Source organism: Lepisma saccharinum, chromosome 13 (assembly GCF_977018435.1).
Source record: "Lepisma saccharinum chromosome 13, izLepSacc3.1, whole genome shotgun sequence".
Classification (NCBI taxonomy): Eukaryota; Metazoa; Arthropoda; class Insecta; order Zygentoma; family Lepismatidae; genus Lepisma; species Lepisma saccharinum.
The window spans coordinates 66859184-66878640 of NC_139241.1; positions in this window are offsets into that span (position 1 = coordinate 66859184).

Below are 19457 nucleotides of genomic sequence, written 5' to 3' on the forward strand. Positions count from 1 at the left end.
TCTCGGGTTACGCACATCCAGTAATTTTAGTATATACAGGGTGTCCAAAAGAAAAGTATACCCATAATAAAAGTGATAGTAACCTTTGGGTATAGTTTTGTTTGGGACACCCTTTATAATGAATTACAAGACTGACACAAGCACACATACATTTATGTAGAGTCGCGGAGACCCATTCGTCTGACTGTCACGCTGGAGACCTGGATTCGATTCCTGTGGATGGTTATCTCAGATGAGAATTTTTAAGACCATGTCGTTATGGTGAAAGGGCATCCCCGATGGCACAGTGGTAGCGTCGTCGCCTTGTAATCACGTGGTCCGCGTTCGAAACCCGGTGGAGGCACAAGTAGTTCGGATCCCACTTTAAACTGTAGGTCCAGTCCCGATTAGCCTTACTGTGCACAAAGTGGACTTAAAACATCATCTTAATCAATCAATCAACAAAAACCTTATGGTGAAATAGATCTGTGTTTGTGTGCGCGCGCGCTTGCCTGTGCGTGCACAGGATTGACGTACGTTATAAACGGCGACGATACATTTTGATGCACAGACCAAGCAACGAATAAAGTCGATTGACTGGCCTCAGAGGAGTTTATTTTGTGTTTAGTGACTTTTATCTGTTACTGGCAACGCTGCTGGCAGTTTCCATGGTAATGGCAGACGAGTTACGTGAGGTAGAGAAGTTTTCGCTCCCCGTATTATTACGTTAGCTTTCGTGTCTGGGTCATGCACCTCCCTTGATGTGGCCAAGATTACGCCAACAAATAGTAAGGACTCACCCACGCTCGCAAAATATACAATCATTAATAAATAGTGGTTTCGGATAATATTTCTCTAACGACGTGACAGTTTACCAATAGTTTATGTCAGTGATCTTATCCACAAACACCGTAACAACACCAAACTTTTCCCAACCACCCCAAATATTGCACAAAAGCCCAATTTGTACTTATTTTCGCCCTAAATATGTTCCTATACTCTTCTAAAAACTAACTCGCACCCCTCCCTTCCCCCAACATGAAAAATTATGGATAAACCGCCGTTGGCGTCAGGGTCAGGACTTCTAACCGCATTATAGAGCTATTCACACTTTCCAATTTTATTAATAAATTAAATAATATCATATATATTACAAAAATTTTATTAGTTTGGTTGTTTAAGTCAACTTGTATCCACAGATAGTCTAATCGGGACTGGACCTACAGTTCAAAATGGAATCTGAACCACTGTGTCACTTCAGAAGTAATCGAACCCAGGATTTCTTTATTACAAGGTGACAAGCGTTACCACTAAGCTATCAGGAAGGATGCAAAATTGTCTTTGTTATTTAGCGTCCCTTTTATTCCACTTCTGCCTAATCCCTACGATGAGGATGAGTGATCGTCAGATGAAATTGATGAAGGGACACTCACAAACATAGGCGTAGCTAGAACTTTATATTTGGGTGTGCACAAAGAAAAAAATGAGGTCTTGTACCTTTTTAATAGCATATTTTGCAACACAATCACTTGGCTCTTTAACTGCACTGATGTTTGTAAAGGAATATAAAATCACTAAATTACAGTGTTGAAAAGTTCTGAATACAGTATGTAACATTGTTATTCGTACACATAGAATTTCCGAGGAAAAAAAGTCATATCTATTAGTAAATATAATTATTTTCATATGTACCTGGAATTTAATGTTAATAAAGGTTTCACCAACAAATGTCAATAAAAATGTATGTTCATAGTGTATAAACAGAGCACATAATTTGTGTGTAAAGAGAAAAACACGCTGTTTCATGCAACATTGTTATTCGTACAGGCAAGAGTTTCAATCTTCCTCGCATACAGCGCCACCGCTATTCGGGCGATTTCGTGCAGTTTGCAAGTTCGTAACAAGTTTGAACATGCAGTCGCGCTCCCCGTCAAGCGGAATGCTGGCGTAGGTATTATTGTAGGCCTATCGTCTATCTATCAGCGTGTTCGAAATGGGCAAGGTGAAGGAACTTAGTTCCGATCTGAAGGATGTTATTATAAATTTGGTTCTTAGAGGTTATTCGTTTAGAAAAATTGGACAAACAGTCAATAAATCACACTCCACAGTTCAATACATAGTAAACAAATTTAGAGAGAAAGGTTCAACACAGAATGTGCCGAGAAAACCAAAAGAGAGACGGTTGAATAAACGTGATGAACGCTTTATTTTTAAAAGAGTGCGAAAAAAAACCGACTAAGTGTTCCTCAGTTACGACCGTTAGTAGAAAATGTTGCTGGCAAGATGATGATGTCCGATCAAACTGTTCGACGTGTCTTGTGGAAGCATGGATATCATGGCAGAATACCACGAAAGAGGCCGTATGTAAATAAGGTGAATCGCAGGAATAGACTTTCATTCGCGAAAGAGCACATCCACAAGAACCAGGGATTTTGGGATAGTGTCATATGGTCAGACGAGTCCAAGATTAATATATACGGGTCAGATGGTATAAATAGGGTCTGGAGAAAATCAGATAAAGACAATGATCACATTAACACAGTTCCAACAGTTAAACACGGTGGTGGATCATTAATGATTTGGGGCTGTATGTCGTCCAAAGGTGTTGGTACCATCCACTTTACTGATGGTATCATGGATGCATATGTCTATTTGGACATATTGAAGAACAATGTAAAGCAGAGTGCCCAAAAAATGGACATGCCGCCTATCTACAGATTCCAACAAGACAATGACAGTAAGCATAAGGCGCGAGTTAACATGAATTGGCTAATATCGAATGTGCCCAAACTACTACAAACACCAGCTCAAAGTCCAGACTTAAATCCCATTGAGCATTTATGGGTAATTTTATAGAGGCGAGTCCATAAAGCAGGAGTCAAGTCCAAACAAGAGTTGAAAATTGTTGTGCAAGCCGAGTGGAATAAAATAAGCTCTGAAACATGTCGGAAACTGGTTAATTCTATGAAGAACAGGTGTCAAGCAGTAATTAAAGCCAAAGGATACGCATCAAAGTATTAGAACTGTCAGTCACTTTGCTCTGAACATACTTTTTTCTTTTATATTATTAAGTGTACGAATAGAAAAGTTGTACAAAAAATGGCATGTTTGTCTTTCAGTTTCATTCAATTTATTATTGTCATTGGTTATACAGAATTTGGGTAAGATTTTATGTTCCTAATGATATTAGTTATTGAATAGTAAAGAAACAATTTCAAAAGAGTGTATTTCCTTTCAGATATTAAAGCATTTTCTTTGAAAATCCGTGTGTACGAATAAGAATGTTACATACTGTATATGTAGTAGAAAAAAATCAAATTGCATACAAATTACACACACACACAAAATGTTCATAAATGTTACAAACAAATAAATCAAAATACACGTCATCTATAACAAGAGACGTCTGTCAAAATGTACAATGTTCTTAAACTCATTAATAACTTCATTTACATCAATAGACTAAGCTTTTTCGTGTTCCACAAATAGCAAGAGCAGGGCTTCCAATCTATCCTGCTTCTGAGTTGCTGTTAATTTAGTTGTAACTTAGGTAAGCTTGGAGAAAGCTCTCTCACACGTGCAGCTTGTGACAGGTATAGAAGAAAAGCGCTGCAGTACAGAGTAGAATGCAGTAAATATCTTCTATCTCCAATGACATCAAAAAATCGAAAATCTATAGACACTCGTTTCATCAGCGATAATGCACACGTTTGTACCAAGTAATGACATTTTCAACTTCTTACAAACTGCCGCTTATTTTTTCTCTTATTGAAATATCTGTCTTTAATTCTCTTTGATAAAGCAGCCCATTGGGGTGTGCCTAGGCACACCCGGCACACCCCGTAGCTACGCCTATGCTCACAAATAACACCCATGCCGGGATTCGAACCAGGAAACGTCGGTGGCGAGTCCGAAAGTCGGCCACCAGGCAAGTGTACATTTGGATTTTTCACTTCTTACATACGTACATTAACTTCCAACAGGTCATCAGTGAAACACTGCATATTCCGTGTCGTTTGACAAATGAATATTTTTGCACCTTGTGGCTATGTAGAGTATTTTATTTTCATAAGTTGGTAACACTATTAAGGTACACGTGCTTTTGTTTACAAAAGGTCTTAAGTTCTACGATTTCCACTTTATATACATATGCACGTATGCATTATTGCACCCTGCCCTTAAGGGACATGTGGGTATGTGGATTTCTCGATCCTGGCTGTTTTAGGAGATGATGTGGCCAGCACCACGACCCGGTCTTCTTTACATTCCCCTTCCCATAAGGGTTTCTCAGGCAACCATTCACTGGACCCAGAGTGAGCCCCAGAGACACTTATGCAGAGAGGTTGTGAGAGAAAAAAATCCACGTTAAATCACCCACCCCGCGAATCGAAGCCGGGTCTTCCAGGTGCCAGTCAGACACCTTACCGGCTTAAGTATATATGCATACACATGTAGAGCGAATGTGTCGAAAATATCACAGCGAATGAAAAGCTTTGCCAGAAGAAGAAACCGTTGCTAAACTACAGGTAAAGACGTGAGTATACGCTTTGGAGATTCTTAAAAGCATTTGTCTGGCTCTGTAGCATACCACTGCATAGAAGTGAAACATGCTCCATGGCCGGGGACGGCTCAAAATAAAATTTTCACTCGGACGAGGTGCATTTTGGGCGTCCCCCATTTCTGCCCTGTCAGCCACCTAATTTTCCTCCACCTCTCAATACGGTTTTAACGAGGATAAACAATAGCCTTTTTTAAAAAAAAAAAAAAAAAAAGTACTTAAATGTTACTGGTAAGGAACACGTTTATTGTAGGTTTGTATTTATTTAATACCTACATTATGAAATGAAAATAATAAATCTTTTAGCTTAAATTGCAACATGATTTTGCAATATACTTATTATAATGTGCAGAATTAACTTCAATTAATTTTTGTCTATACAAATCCAATTCATTTTAAAGGCAAATAGCCACACGCATACACTCAAAATACAGGGTGTCCATAAATTATCTTTACAACTTTAGACTTTAATAACTTGAAAACTATACTAGATAATGACAAACGGTTTTCAAAATTTGACAAGAAACTCGTAAAGTTTTTTTTTTGTTTTCCAGGTGACGCAGATTTAACGAAAAATGTGGACGCCACAGGAAAAAGGTGAGTGTGTAGCCTGGTTTATAGAGACGAAGTCCGATACCCAAGTGCCTGAAGCAGCTGCACCTTGTAAGCATACAGACGTAATCTCTTATTCAAGACTTTGTGCACTGTTGCTCGTGGCATTGCCAACTCTCTGGCCGCCGTACGCACTGATTTTGTCGGACTCCTTGCAAACGCCTGCCGCACCCTGTCCACATTGGCGTCTGACACAGATGGCCGACCCGTCCCCTGTTTATGGAGAACACTACCCGTTTCCATGAATGACGTATGCCAAGCCTTAATAGTGGTTCCCTTCCATACTGTGTCCGAAAGTTTCGTTGCACTTGAGTATCGGATTTCGTCTCTATAAACCAGGCTATACACTGAGCTTTTTCCTGTGGCGTCCACATTTTTCGTCAAATCTGCGTCACCTGGAAAATAAAAAAATAAAAAACTTTATGAGTTTTCTTGTCATATGTTGAAAACCGTTTGTCATTATCTAGTATAGTTTTCAAGTTATTCAAGTCTAAAGTTGTAAAGATAATTTATGGACACCCTATATAACTTTGGCGCTACTCAAGGGGGACCCCCTGGTAGGGCGCCCGGGTCACCAGGCCCTTAGGAGGTCCATGACCTTGATTGAATCTGAAAGGAGAAGATTCGAAAGCCTTTGATTTGGTACTTTCAGTGAACGTTAAATATCAAATGGATAGGCAGAGTATAAAGCGAATATATCCTAAGATGTTGAATGAACCATTGATGGGATTGGTTTTGTTTTACCTCCTATTTCTGCCACTTTTGGCTAATCGTGAAGATGAGAGTGAGCGATGATATGATGAAATTCATGAAGGGACACTGACAAAGGACACCCATGCAGTGGCGCAACCACAGAGGGGGCAGGGGGCATTGCCCCCCGACCTTCGAGGGAAGTCAAATCTAGGAGAGAAAGGGCTAAGGGCACCTGCGGGGGGCACAGAGGAGAATTACCCCATCGATTTCAAATTTTATGCAAATAAAAGTACTACATTTAGTAAAATATTCTTGCTCGCTTCTTGCCGTCATCTTCTATCTCACTATGAGGCGTCTAGAAATAACATAATCCTTCATTGAACCGAATTGGAGGCAACTGAAAGAAAGTGATTCGCTCTCTCACGTGAGAAAGTTGCTGATTCGCAACTATGTAGATGACATCGCCATTGATACGTTACTTACTCTATTGTATTATATTTATCGTTGATTTTTTGTTTTCCCTAATCGCTAATCGTCGTAATCGTATCGATTAGGGAAACTCAAAATGCATCAAATCAAATTTGATGCACTTTTCGTGCATTAACTGACAGAGTTAAACGTGTAATTTTGCTTTCCTTGAAATTATCATGTCTGATATTCTCAATTGATGTATTTTTAGTGCATCGCACGGAACAGGAGCTGATAAAAGTGCCCTTCGATGCAGGGGTGTCCATCCCCCCAAGGCCTATGACGCACTCCCCCCAAAAGGTAAAACATTCGCCCCCCCTTTATGCCGAATTATTTACTCAAATTATTTTGGTCAAACATAATTTGCGGAACAATATAATATAGACATATTTAAGCAATATATGTTTACTTTAGGTATTCTAGGCTCACTTTCATGTTTGCTAACATAAAACGTACAAAACTGCTCAAGCTCAATGCCATTGTTAGTGTACTGAACCCTATTCTTAGCAGTTTGTCTGCTTAACAGCACGTCCACCCCTTCCAAACCGATTCTAAAGTCACAAGCGGTGGTGTTTCATTTCAACCATATCCCGGTGATCACCCACTGTACATAACAACCATAACTAAAAATAACAAGTCAATCAAACGAAATTATCCCCTTCCATTTTTGTGTGAAAATATATAGAATTGGTATAAAATTTTGTCCCCCCCCCTCAAACTGTTATGAAACCGTCCTGTGGGCAACCCTGCTTCGATGCACCAAAAATACATCATTAGCAGTTTATGCACCATATTTAATGTGTCACTGTAGTCAATATGCTTTTGTCATTTGACACGTTTGGGATTCTGTGTTAATCCTTGAACTTCCAGATTCGGAGTACGCTATCCAATCCTCCACACCGGCACTATCTTTCTTCCAGAAAGCCATGAATAATCCTTCTATGACGCGAAAGTTCCTTTGACCCCATTTGCAAGAAGCACCGCCTCAATTTTCTATCATTTGCAGACAAGTTAGGCCACTCAGCGCCCCAAATATGTCTCACGATACGCCACTTTAAGAAACTGGTACAGGAGATAACCCCAAGACTTCCGTGTTCGAACGGAAGGAGGATGAAGGAAGTGAGAAATTATCAGACAACGCCATCGGATCTTCGTGCGCAGTGAGTTGTGCCGTGACCCAATATCTGACACTTGTAGCACTGAGGGCCAGTGGGGAAAACTCATCGTAAACTACTACGACATAACCACGCTCTGGTTTCTGAGCGTTCATTTTGTGTGATCTATGGAGACTTCATCTTTTCAGAGCCCTAAACTTAATATACGACCAATCCTGCAATTCATGTATCAAGATGTGCCTTTCATCATCCATTGGCGATTGATTTCCACATGCTATTCTTGTTATGTGCACGTGTGAGCACAAGCCGGTCGACGTGGTGGAGTGGTAAGTACAGCGCTACGAAACCAGGGGTCCCGGGTTCGGATCCAGGCCTGGACATGGGTGCAGAGGCGCAACCACGAATGTTTGTCTGGGGCGGGGGGCAAGTACCAGGATAAACGTACCAACAACAACAATAATGACATTATTATTATTATTATTATTATTACTAGTGGTAGTAGTAGTAATAGTAGTAGTATCAAAAACGTTATTATCCTCTTAAATTACGCAAAGAGGGGGTAGAAGTCGGTGCTAAAGCATTTGTTTGGAACAAACGATTTGAAATATTTTTTGAACACCGTCAATTTTACGTTAGCTAACAATGGAAAACAAGCACACAAACTGTATTTTTCAATGGCAGAAAATGAATGATAAATGCATTCCGTAGATAACAATTTTTGTACATATAACATGTAAATTTTATGTCTTGCACATAGTATGCAACATGGAGCGACATAAAATAAGAAAATATATATGCACCATGCTAATATTAATCGTGTACGTATTCAAAGTTTATTCAATAGGTACATATACAACACATATTATTTAAATACATTACCTTACAGAAAATAATTATATTGCGAGCGAAGCGAAGAAGAACATTTTTAGATCAAAATTTTTACAATTTGAAACAATATTGATTTAATAGGGAATAGGGGACAAATAATTTCACTGGACGCCATGGCATTCTCTCTCTTTTACAACTGTTTTCATTCAGATCGCTCGGCATCCATGACCGACTCCCGCTGCGCTAAGGCTCTGAACTTGACGAAACCGAGAATAGTAGGTCTTAGCCCATTGCAATTTATTCTTGTGTTAAATGACAATTTTTGGGTTGATAAAACTTATTATTATTATTACATTGTTGGTCAGGCTTTACAAACCAGTAAATGTCCAGTTTTTAATTTTTTTATATTTCATACAATTGGAGTACTGAAATGCATGCATGTATATAAATTTGTATACACAAGGTTCAAGAAAATGCTCTAAAAAAATAGGGTATGTTTTTGTGTTGTGTAAGATTGTGAGCCAACCACTCAACGCCAAAAATTGAAATCTTGAAACCAAGTGGCAGCATACGACACCAAATACTCCTTTTCACCACCAGTTGGCTACACTGCGTTCATCATTTCAGTTCCGTCAGTGAAAGCAATTGCGTATTTACACAGTCACGATCTGGCAACATTTGTCAAGGGAAGCGCGACATGTCCACTGAAAGTGAGCACCCTGTCAGCAAGCTTGAAAGGTAAATAATGACACTGCCATTGATGTCAGACCAACAATGCATTGATAACAATTGAAGAGAGCCGTGACCTTGGTAACTGAAGTTTCTTGTTCACGCTCTTCGATCTGGGGAGACAACTGGTATCACCTTGTGCCATCGTAACGTTGTGATTACACTGATGAACAAATTCAAACTTTTTTTTGCTCCTTTGAACGAAAATAGGTGATTATTTATAATTCGACCCCGCTGAATCCAAATCTGAAAGTAGAAATGCTGTATCACCTAACGTTTTCCCTGGATTTTCATTTTTTGTTTTTAATAAAAATTTAATCCCCTTTGTAATAATACATCGAAATTTGAAATTATTTTTGGTTGTTTGCTCATGAAATAAGATTTAAATATTGAAGTGAATAACTATGAAATATAAAAAAATTAAAAAATATATATAGGACCGATTTTGACTGTTAAATGAAGAAATTTCATGCAAAAAAAGGGAATAAAACACATTTTTACTCGCATTTTCAAAATTTCTTTCTTGAACTCTGCCGTTTGTAACTGCCACCAGAAACCTCTTCCTTGAGGTTCCAACAGTAGTCTGCTAACATATGTTCTGTACCGATTTTCCTGCATATCGTTTCTCCATGACAGAAATATCCTGGTGAAATCTCTCGCCGCATTCGTCACTAACCACGCCCAAGTTAGGAGGGAAAAAGTCCAAATGCGAATGTAAAAAGTGAATTTTCAAGGACATATTGCACCCCATGCGCTGATAACACTTCAACAAGTTCATAACAAGTTCCTTGTAGTTGTCAGCTTTAACATTTCCAAGAAAATTACAGAATACTTGTCTGAAAGCTAACCATGCGCATTTCTATTTTTCTGTTAGCAATTCCACAAAGTTGTCATCATGAATGATCTCACGGATTTGCGGCCCAATAAATATGCCTTCTTTTAACTTACTATCACTGAGTTTAGGAAATGTTTTTCTCAAATACCCAAAACCCTCACCCTGTTTATCCAAAGCCTTAACAAAATTTTTCATGAGCCTTAACTTTATATGCAACGGTGGTAACAAAATCTTGTCTTTCTCAAGTAGAGGGTGATTCCTAACACTCTTCTCTCCGGGAATTAAGTTTTTTCGTATGGGCCAATCCAAAATGTTGTAATGTTAATCTTCTGCCCGGCTGTCCCATTCGCAAAGAAAGCAACAAAATTATGTAAACCCAGATTGCATGCCCAACAGTATACCAATCATTTTGAGGTCTCCGCATATCTGCCAACCATATTTTTCATAAATTATCAGTTTTAATATTGTATCCATATTTTCATGTTTCCTTCACGGTGGAAGAATAGGCAAGGGATACTAATGGGTATATATTCCCATTATGCAACAATACTACTTTTAAACTATTCTTAGATGAATCTAAAAATAGTCTCCACTCGTTTGGGTTGTGACTCCTTCCAAGTTCTTGAAGAAGGCCTTGTACATCAGTGCAGTAAGTTAACTCATTACTAACAGAAAAAAATGTGTCAGTAATTGTTGGCGTTTCCGACATCACACCTTAACACCATCTTGTAATAAATTCCATCCTCGGAGACGAGAACCTAATAATTCCGCTTGAACTTTAGAAAGGTTGAAGTCTCTGACTAGATCATTTAGTTCGGATTGGGAAATAAAGTGAGGTATATTTGGATCAGAAAAATTTGGATCGGTGTTTGAATATGAGGGTCCAGGTTCGTCATCTGGAGAAGAGCACTGCTTGGTTCTGTTTCATCCACTGTCTATTCTTGAGGAGGCTTAGGAATTGGTATAAAATCATGACCGCCATTAAGCCAACCACGTAAAGTTCGCGAACAATTACAACGAATTTTACCTGGTGCCCAGCTTTTTCCCTCCTCTACTTTACTTCCAAAATACAACTCATATGCTTTTTTCACTATAGGAGTGATAGTATTTCTCTCTCACTTCGGAGTAAATTCCCCGCAAACATAACAAAACAAGTTCGGGTTATTCACACATTTGCGTGACATGGCGAACTCATTAATTGAGTTATAATATATTTATTTAAAAAACAATTATGAATGCTCTTATTGTTTTGTTAAAATACAACTTACACTTCACTTCTCTATACACAATATTATATTCACAATTTCACGAACATACACAAACATAAAATACGGCTACTCGCGAAGGCTACTCGCGAAGTTATGGGAAAGGAAGTTAAGACTCGACTAACCCACAAAAGAACAAATTTTAACAGAGAAACAGGAAATTTCTCTACTGCCAGATGTTTCCTCCACTAAATATTAAGTGCCAGTCATAAACACACAAGGTCGCTGAAAAGTTCGCATCCATTTGCTAGGAACCAAACGTTAAGCCGGATGCAGAGCAGGGTGCCGAGACCTGGAACCATAAAACTATAAAATGTGGGTGTTCTGCAAAATATTTAGGTGATACAGGAAAACGGATGTGATATTCGTTATCAGCACATCTGAATACATAAAGTTCACTTAGTTTTATTTAAAGGAGTATTTCATTGTTTATCAGTGTTATTAATGGATGTTCTCTGCGAATCTCAGATTGAACAGGCCCCCCCACCCGCACAATCCCTCACTCAGTCAGAAGCTCATTTTTCGTACGGACAAGACAGTTATTGACAAAACTTTAAGCTGTAATGATGTGGTATCTAGATTTTGATTATTTAACGTCGCTTTTCTTGAGTTTGTGGCTAATCGCGACGATGAGAATGAGTGACATGATCTTATGGAAGGGACACTCACAAAGATAGTCCATGCCCATGCCGGGATTCGAACCCGGGACACCTGGCGTTGTGGCGCGATGTGCTAACCACTCTGCCACGGTGGCCGCAGGTTATTTTACGTCGCTTCTCTGACACGTATGACTGACTATTCGCGATGATAATGGATAAGTGATGTTATGATGAAACTGATGAATGGACACGCACAAAGAATATCCATGCCCAAGCTGGGATTCGAACTTGGGATCCTTGGCATATCTGCTGCTCTAAGCAATTGTAAATTCGAGTAGTAGGTGCTTTTACATACTTCACCGAGGAACCGATGCCCGGTGGAGGCACATAGTAGTTCGGATCCGACTTTAAACTGTAGGTCCAGTCCCAATTAGCCTCAAACTCAAGAGTTTCTCAAACACTGGAGCCGGCCCAGTGGCGGAGTGGTTAGCACATCGCGCTACAACACCACGGGTCCCGGGTTCAAATCCTGGCCTGAGCATGGATGTTTGTGAATGTCTATTCATCAATTTCATGATATCATCACTCATCCCCATCTTCGCAAATTAGCCAAAAGTGGCACAAAAAGCGAAGTAAAAAAAATCAAATCAAACACTGGGTGATTCAAGCACGCCCCCAATACCTCCTTACATTTCGTCAACACCCCCTAAATTTATTCATAGAGGACCCAAATTTGGCTCATTTTGACTCCAAATTTACCCATACACTCAGTGATTTATCAAGAATTTTCCATTTAGGGGTGTAAGTTCGTTACTTAAGGGGTGAAAGAGTATATTTGGAGCCAAAATGGCAATAAATTACACACTTGTGAAATATTTTAGGGAGGTGTTCAGGAAAATTACGGTGTAAATGGGGTATTGAAAAAATCATTGCTAACACCACCTTAAATATGAACACTCGACCTGGAAAATTAAGGATAAACCGTTGCCCATTCAAATTCTAGAGCTGCGGTGGTGTACTATCCGTGACAAAAATATTGAGCCCTCTGTTCTCGTGCTTGCAAAATTGTACTCCATGGGAGGAAAAAAGTCACTGGAAATACGGAAGTGTCTGCTTTTAGACAAAAGCAAGACAAAGTGATTTAAACTCTGTTCTCTATTCAGACAAAAATGTTCGTAAAAGTGTAGTTTTTTCGTATGTTTTTTTTTATGTAAGTCGAATTCAATTATGTGTAGCTTCTTGTAAACCTGTCGTAAAAACATGAAATTTCTTGTGATTGAAGCTTGTTTATGTCGAAATATGTCAGCCATATATAGAGGAGAAGGTCTAAATATGGGCGAAGGTTTAAATATGGGTTTTAGAGTTATCAGCGCTCCCGGGTGCTGCAGCCTGGCAGAGGCTATGGAACGGTGTTATAGAATTGCAACCTCCGAAAACTTTTTGCAGGTATGTTTTAACTCAGCGTTTTCTGAATCCTCATGTGCTTTGTATAGGCTATGATATTAGCGGTACATAAAGTAAATGTGAGCTTTTATAATGCCATGATTTGTTTGTGAAATATGTACCACACAGAGCGAAAATAAATTGAAGAAGAAAAACAGCGTGGTGGTCTAAATATGGGCTATAACATGAGGTCTAATGTTGAGATCGCATTTTCAACAAATATTTGGATGTTTTTCTTAATTTCAAATTTTCCCAATTCCGCGTGATTTTCAAAACAACAGATTATTCATAAATATGAATTTTATAATGTTTTAGCGATGAACGACTGTTTTTTTAAAATTTTATTTGCTTTTGGTGATATTGCTAGTAGTAGCCCATATTTAGACCACAATTTTGAAATACATCATTTTACCATTTTTTGGAAATTGCTGTTTTTGAAAAGAATTGTAACCTTCTATACTTTAGCATGCTTTTACATTTAAGTATATATTTCATAGATATGTACTTTAAAGGCAGTTGCTTGAAATATTAATTTTTTCCTCCGAAAATGACAACATAAAAACGGGGGCTCATATTTAGACCTTTTCCTATAAATGTTGCTATCATCTGTGGAATAGCCACAAGTAATGTTTAATAACAGTGTTGCAATCTCAGCGATGGTCAGCCTAATGGGGATACAAATCATATCCAAATGAGAGCATGGAATAAAAATCAAATTTCCATATCTTATCGTTGCACATTGTACGAATTCAAAACAACAGACAGAATTGTTTTTCCTGGCAACCGGCTCGCGCGTTTTCCGTCTCGTCGCTATGTCCGCTTTGTTGACACACGCCGCCGCCAGCCATTTAAACTCGGCGTTCAGCCAGCAGCTTTGACACGGATAGTGAGCCGAAAGCTTTGGTTACTAAGCGAATTGTTGCGCACAGGGAAGCATTGTTGAGATGCTGTAATTGACTAATGCAAATTTTATTTCATCACTACAGGGTTCCTACCATGAATTATTGTTATGTAGTTGCTGTACATCGCAGGGACGTTATTTCTTTATACAGAGGAGACTGCGAAACCCGAAGTCACCGATTCGAATATTTGGTAAGAGCTTTCATTGCATTTATCAAATCGTAATCATCGTTACGCTTCTCTGTTTAAATGAGCGACATAAAATGATACGGAGAAAATGACGTTCGTATAAATATTGGGCAATAGCTAGAAAATGTAACAAAAACTACAGTATACAAAGAAAATGTATTTCATTCGAAATATGACAAATTGTTTATTTATTATTTTACACTGCCACAATGCTTCGGATCGGACCAACAGAACGCACTTTCAACATTCCCGCAGGGCGTGTAGCGAGGAGACAACGCTGTGGAAGTCACCTGCAGCCTGCGGAGTCCGAGATTGGCCGCTTCTTGTCACACGTCATCCGTGCATTTATATCTGTGGTCATACTTGAGATACAAATGTTAAACTTCTGGATTTGGATCAAATGTGTCATAAAATGTTTTTTTACCATTTCAATGAATTTGCAATCAGTGGCGTACGCAAGGGGGGGGTTACGGGGTTGAACCCCCCCCCCTTGAGCTTGTGAAATATTATGAAAAATGCTGTGGAAAAAAATGGCCAATTTTTTAGTCAAAGATCTGGGACAATAATATTACTATTACTACTTCTACTACTACTACTACTACTACTACTAATAACAATAATAATAATTTGAATTATTATCTCCATGCAGCATGGAAAAAAGCACAGCATTCCAAACACACGCGTCTTTCAGAGTGATGCCTTGAAAATAAACCCGAGTTTATGAGGTTAGGTTAGGGTAACTATGATTTAAAAGATAAAAAAATTGTTTTGTATCTCAGTTGCAACAATGTTCAATACACTGCCGTATGCAGGATTTTTTTTTCGGAAGGGGCTGGAATAGTAAATGTGGATAGCACATGGCTTCGTTTTGGAGGGCAGGATGCATAATAAAATATTTCGTATTTTTGGAGCTTTTCAGTCTATTAAAATTGTATTCAAAGACAAAAATGTTAATCGGGATTCACTTTAAAAGAGGTTTCGCATTTACACATTTTGATTTTTTAAAGTTCTTAACTGACTTTTATTTGAAAATTCTGATTTTCTCAAAATTTTGGTAGGGGCTGGAACACCATCGGCCATCCCTCTACGTACGCCAGTGTTCAACGAACATGTATTTTGTTTTGTGTGAACAATGAGAATTAACTAAATAAAGTTATTGGTACGTTGTAAGAGGCTAATGTATAGACAAAGGCTAGGCGGACAAGAACACAGTCACCAATTCGCCTTCCCATTATATTGTTTACCGCAGCACGTTTGAATGTCTCTCTTCAAAATGTCTCACCTCGTTGACCAGACAATTATTTCGTAACAAAGAAAAAAAAAAAAAAAAAAAAAAAAAAAAAAATGCTCCCAGGATTTGAAATAATCGAATGACCAGAAAGTAATTTAATTCTATTGTTTTCATAAATACTATATTTATGTAGATCTCTATTACTTAACAGTAGTAGTAGTGGTATTAGTAGTATTATTAGTATTAATTCAGCTAATTAATTAATTATAAGTATTATTAATTAATTGTGATTATTATTATTTAATTAAAGTATAATAACACAATGGTAATGTGAATTTGGAAAAAAGTTTTAGAAATAACACCCCCCTTGATGAAATCCTGCGTACGCTACTGTTTGCAATTATGCATTTCAAGATTGCACGTTTCCATAAAATTTCAATTTTTGAAGTATGTAGTAAAGATCTGCATTTGACTTTTTCCACAGAGGTGCAAACATAATTCGTCTTGGAGTACAAAAAAATTCAATATTATATGAAGAGTTGATTATGAACTGTGTGAGGTTAAGTTCCCCGTTCTTGTAAAATGGAAGAAAAAACTACACTTTTTAGTGATTTTTTTCTTATAATAAGAAAATGCCATGTAGAATAATTTTCAGATGACGCTTATTAAAAAATAGATACGCGAAGCTTTCCGATGAGGTATATTTGACTTTTTTCCACCCACGGAGTACAATTTTACAAGCACACAAACAGAGGGCTTAATATTTTTGTCGCGAAGAGTAGTCGGCAGGAACGTCTGACTTCCAGACGGGAGACCCGGGTACCGTTCTCGGGTGGGTTGGGTGAGCTCCAGAGAATAAAGCGGCTCTGGGGCTCACCCAATCTCAAATCAATGGCTGCTGGCAACCCTGGAAGGTAAAGGCGGCAGGAGTGTGGTGATGATCACATCACCTCCGAAATGGCCGAGATCGAGAATGTGTGCCCTAAATGTGCCTTCATGGCACGGTGTTATATCCACGGGGAACTTTACCTATTCAAAATTCTGGATTAACTCCCTGGCCGCACTAAATTCTACTTATGGTAATGGTGGGTGCATCGAACCTTTTTTCTCGCATAATTTAAATTCGGTCCAATTTGCGTATTGTTTCATTGAAAAAAGTTTCCTGGACCGTATTTAAATTGATCCGGAAAAAAGGTTTCTGGACCGAATTGAAACACTTTACAGATAAAATGGTTCCTTACGGTCCAGAACCCGTTTACGCTTGCTGATTTTCTCTCCTGGACCGGAATTGAATTTATTTGAGATTCCTGGACCTTTAACAACTCTGCTTACAACAAACCTTGTCATATACATATTACAAGTTTCTCCAAAACACTGTTGCAGTAGAGACAATAAAAATTAATAGACCTTTGTCGCGTTACCATGAATGAATGAATTTGGTTTCTAGTGTACTTTATGCACAGAAAGGCTAATTGGGACTGGACCTAGAGTTTAAAGTGGAATCCAAACCACTAAGTGCCTCTACATCGGGTATCGAACCAGGAATCCCTTACAAGTCCACGTTTCATCGTTACAAGTAACTCGGTGCTTTCAACGACGGGATCGAAATAAGTGTTCACCAGTGGCGCAACCACAGAAGGGGGGCAGGGGGGCATTGCCCCCAAACCTTGGACTAAAATGAGTTCCAGGGGGATCAAGGGGAGGCAAACATTGACGGCCAAGTTGTACCTGCAGGGGACAATTACCGCTCACAACTTCAAATTTTATGCAAATGAACATACTTTTCGTAAAATTTTCTTGCTCGCTTAGCTCGCAATGCCTGCTTTTCTTAGTCTTATCAATTTCAGATAGCTAGGGGGCGGCGGGTGTCGGCCCTGGGCGCCGAACGGTCTAACTGAAAATAAGTTGTAAAATTGATTGATTGATTTTTGGTTTTAAGTCCACTTTACGCACAGAAATACTAATCGGAACCAGACCTACAGTTTAAAGTGGGATCCGAATCACTGTGCCAAGTGCCTCCACCGGGTATCGAACCCAGGACCCCTTGATCACAAGGCTACGATGTTACCACTACACCATCGGGGAGGCACAAAAGTTGTAAAAGAGAGAATGCATTGGCGTCCCGTGAAACATTTTCTTGCTTGCTTCGTTCGCAATTATGTCATTTTTCCCTGCAATGCATTGTAAATTTCCAGACAGAGAAATAAGCCTTGTCTTAATTGATTTTGTTTTAAAAGCATGAACAATTGTCTTGAGGAAAGGGAGCGTGCAAATTTGAGAGACAATTTATGTCATTTTTGCTGTTGGTTTATTGTGAGATTGATGAATTGGATGTGTAATGTATTTAAATAATATATGTTGTATATAATATGTATTAAAGAAACTTTGAAAATGTACACTATTTAGTGTCCACGTCGCTCCATTTTGCATATGTGAAACATATATCGTGCATGAAAGTTATACATGTTAATGTAAAAAAGAATTATAATTGGAATGCATTTATCAAGCATTTTCTGTCTTTCAAAAATAGTTTACGTGCTTGTTTTCCATTATTAATGTGAAATTGAACGTGTTGAAAAAATAATTCAAATTGTTTGTTCGAACACAAATGCTTTAGCACCAACTTCTATCCCTTCTTGTATAATTTACAAGGGTAATAACGTCTTTGATGCTACTACTACTACTACAACTAATAATAATAATAATAATAATAATAATAATAATAATAATAATAATAATAATAATAATAATAATAATAATGATGTTGGTCCCGGGTTCGAATCCCGGCTTGGGTATGGATGATTGTGAGTGTCCATTCATCAATTTCATCATGTCATCATTCATCCCCATCTTCACAAATTAGCCAAAAGTAGCACAAGAAGCGAAGTAAAATAAAGCAAATCAATAATAATAATAACAACAACAACAATAATAATATTATTATTAGCATTATTATTATTAAAATTATTAATATTATTATTATTATTATTATTATTATTGGCACGTTTATCCTGGTACTTGCCCCCCCCCCCCCCCCCAGACAAAAATTCGTGGTTGCGCCTCTGGTGTACACAAGTTTTGAAACACGCTGTACTGAACAGCCGGACACATTTGTTAATGCGGTTATACAATTGAATTCGTGACAATTACTGTAGATTGAAAGGAAGTGAAGCATTTGTGTTGCGTCATCCATTTGCGCATGCATGAAAATGACCAGCGGTACGATTAATCGAGCACAATTCCACCACGTACTTCATAATATCGCCACCAGATGGCAAATGTAGGTAGAGATAGTTCTGAGAACATGAGGCCTGTGGCTCCACGTATCGTCAGTTTGCGCAATTCTTTCTAGATGGGGCCAGTGTCAGTTATGGTGCATCGTTATTGAAGCGACGAATAGAGCTACAAACATGTAAATAGATAAAATGATTATTATAGTCAACGATAGTTCAGCACAACAAAAAATTACTGATTGGACCTATCTGGCTGGCCGTTATTCACTACTCTGAAGGCGAAGTAAGATTGAAAGAATATGGCAGTAGATGGCATTGCTTATTATATTCTATTTTATTTGCTATTACTGCATAAATTTTGAATAAACATTAGTTTGTATGTTTGAATTAATTGGACATTAATACACGTCTAAACATTATTGCAGAAGATGAATACCTTGTAATTTTGAGTACTCACATACTGAATTGAATCTCTGTTTGCCTCAGTATTATATTAAAAATTTCTTTAGAAGTTGTTGATAATGTACACACTATTGTTGCTTAAGTTGTAAAATCTCTATATTTAAGAAGATTGTTATAATTTTTGGAAGGCATTTCTAGGAAGAAAATGCCGCAATATATTAATCATAGAAAGGCTACGCGTGTATACTAACTATGTTTCTATGACAGAAGAACAATGGTCTTGTATTTTTCACGATTTGGTTAACTCGCAGTAACAAATATATGGAAAGAGTTCGTATCTTCAATATATTTAGTGTTGGTAATTTATTATTGGTGATA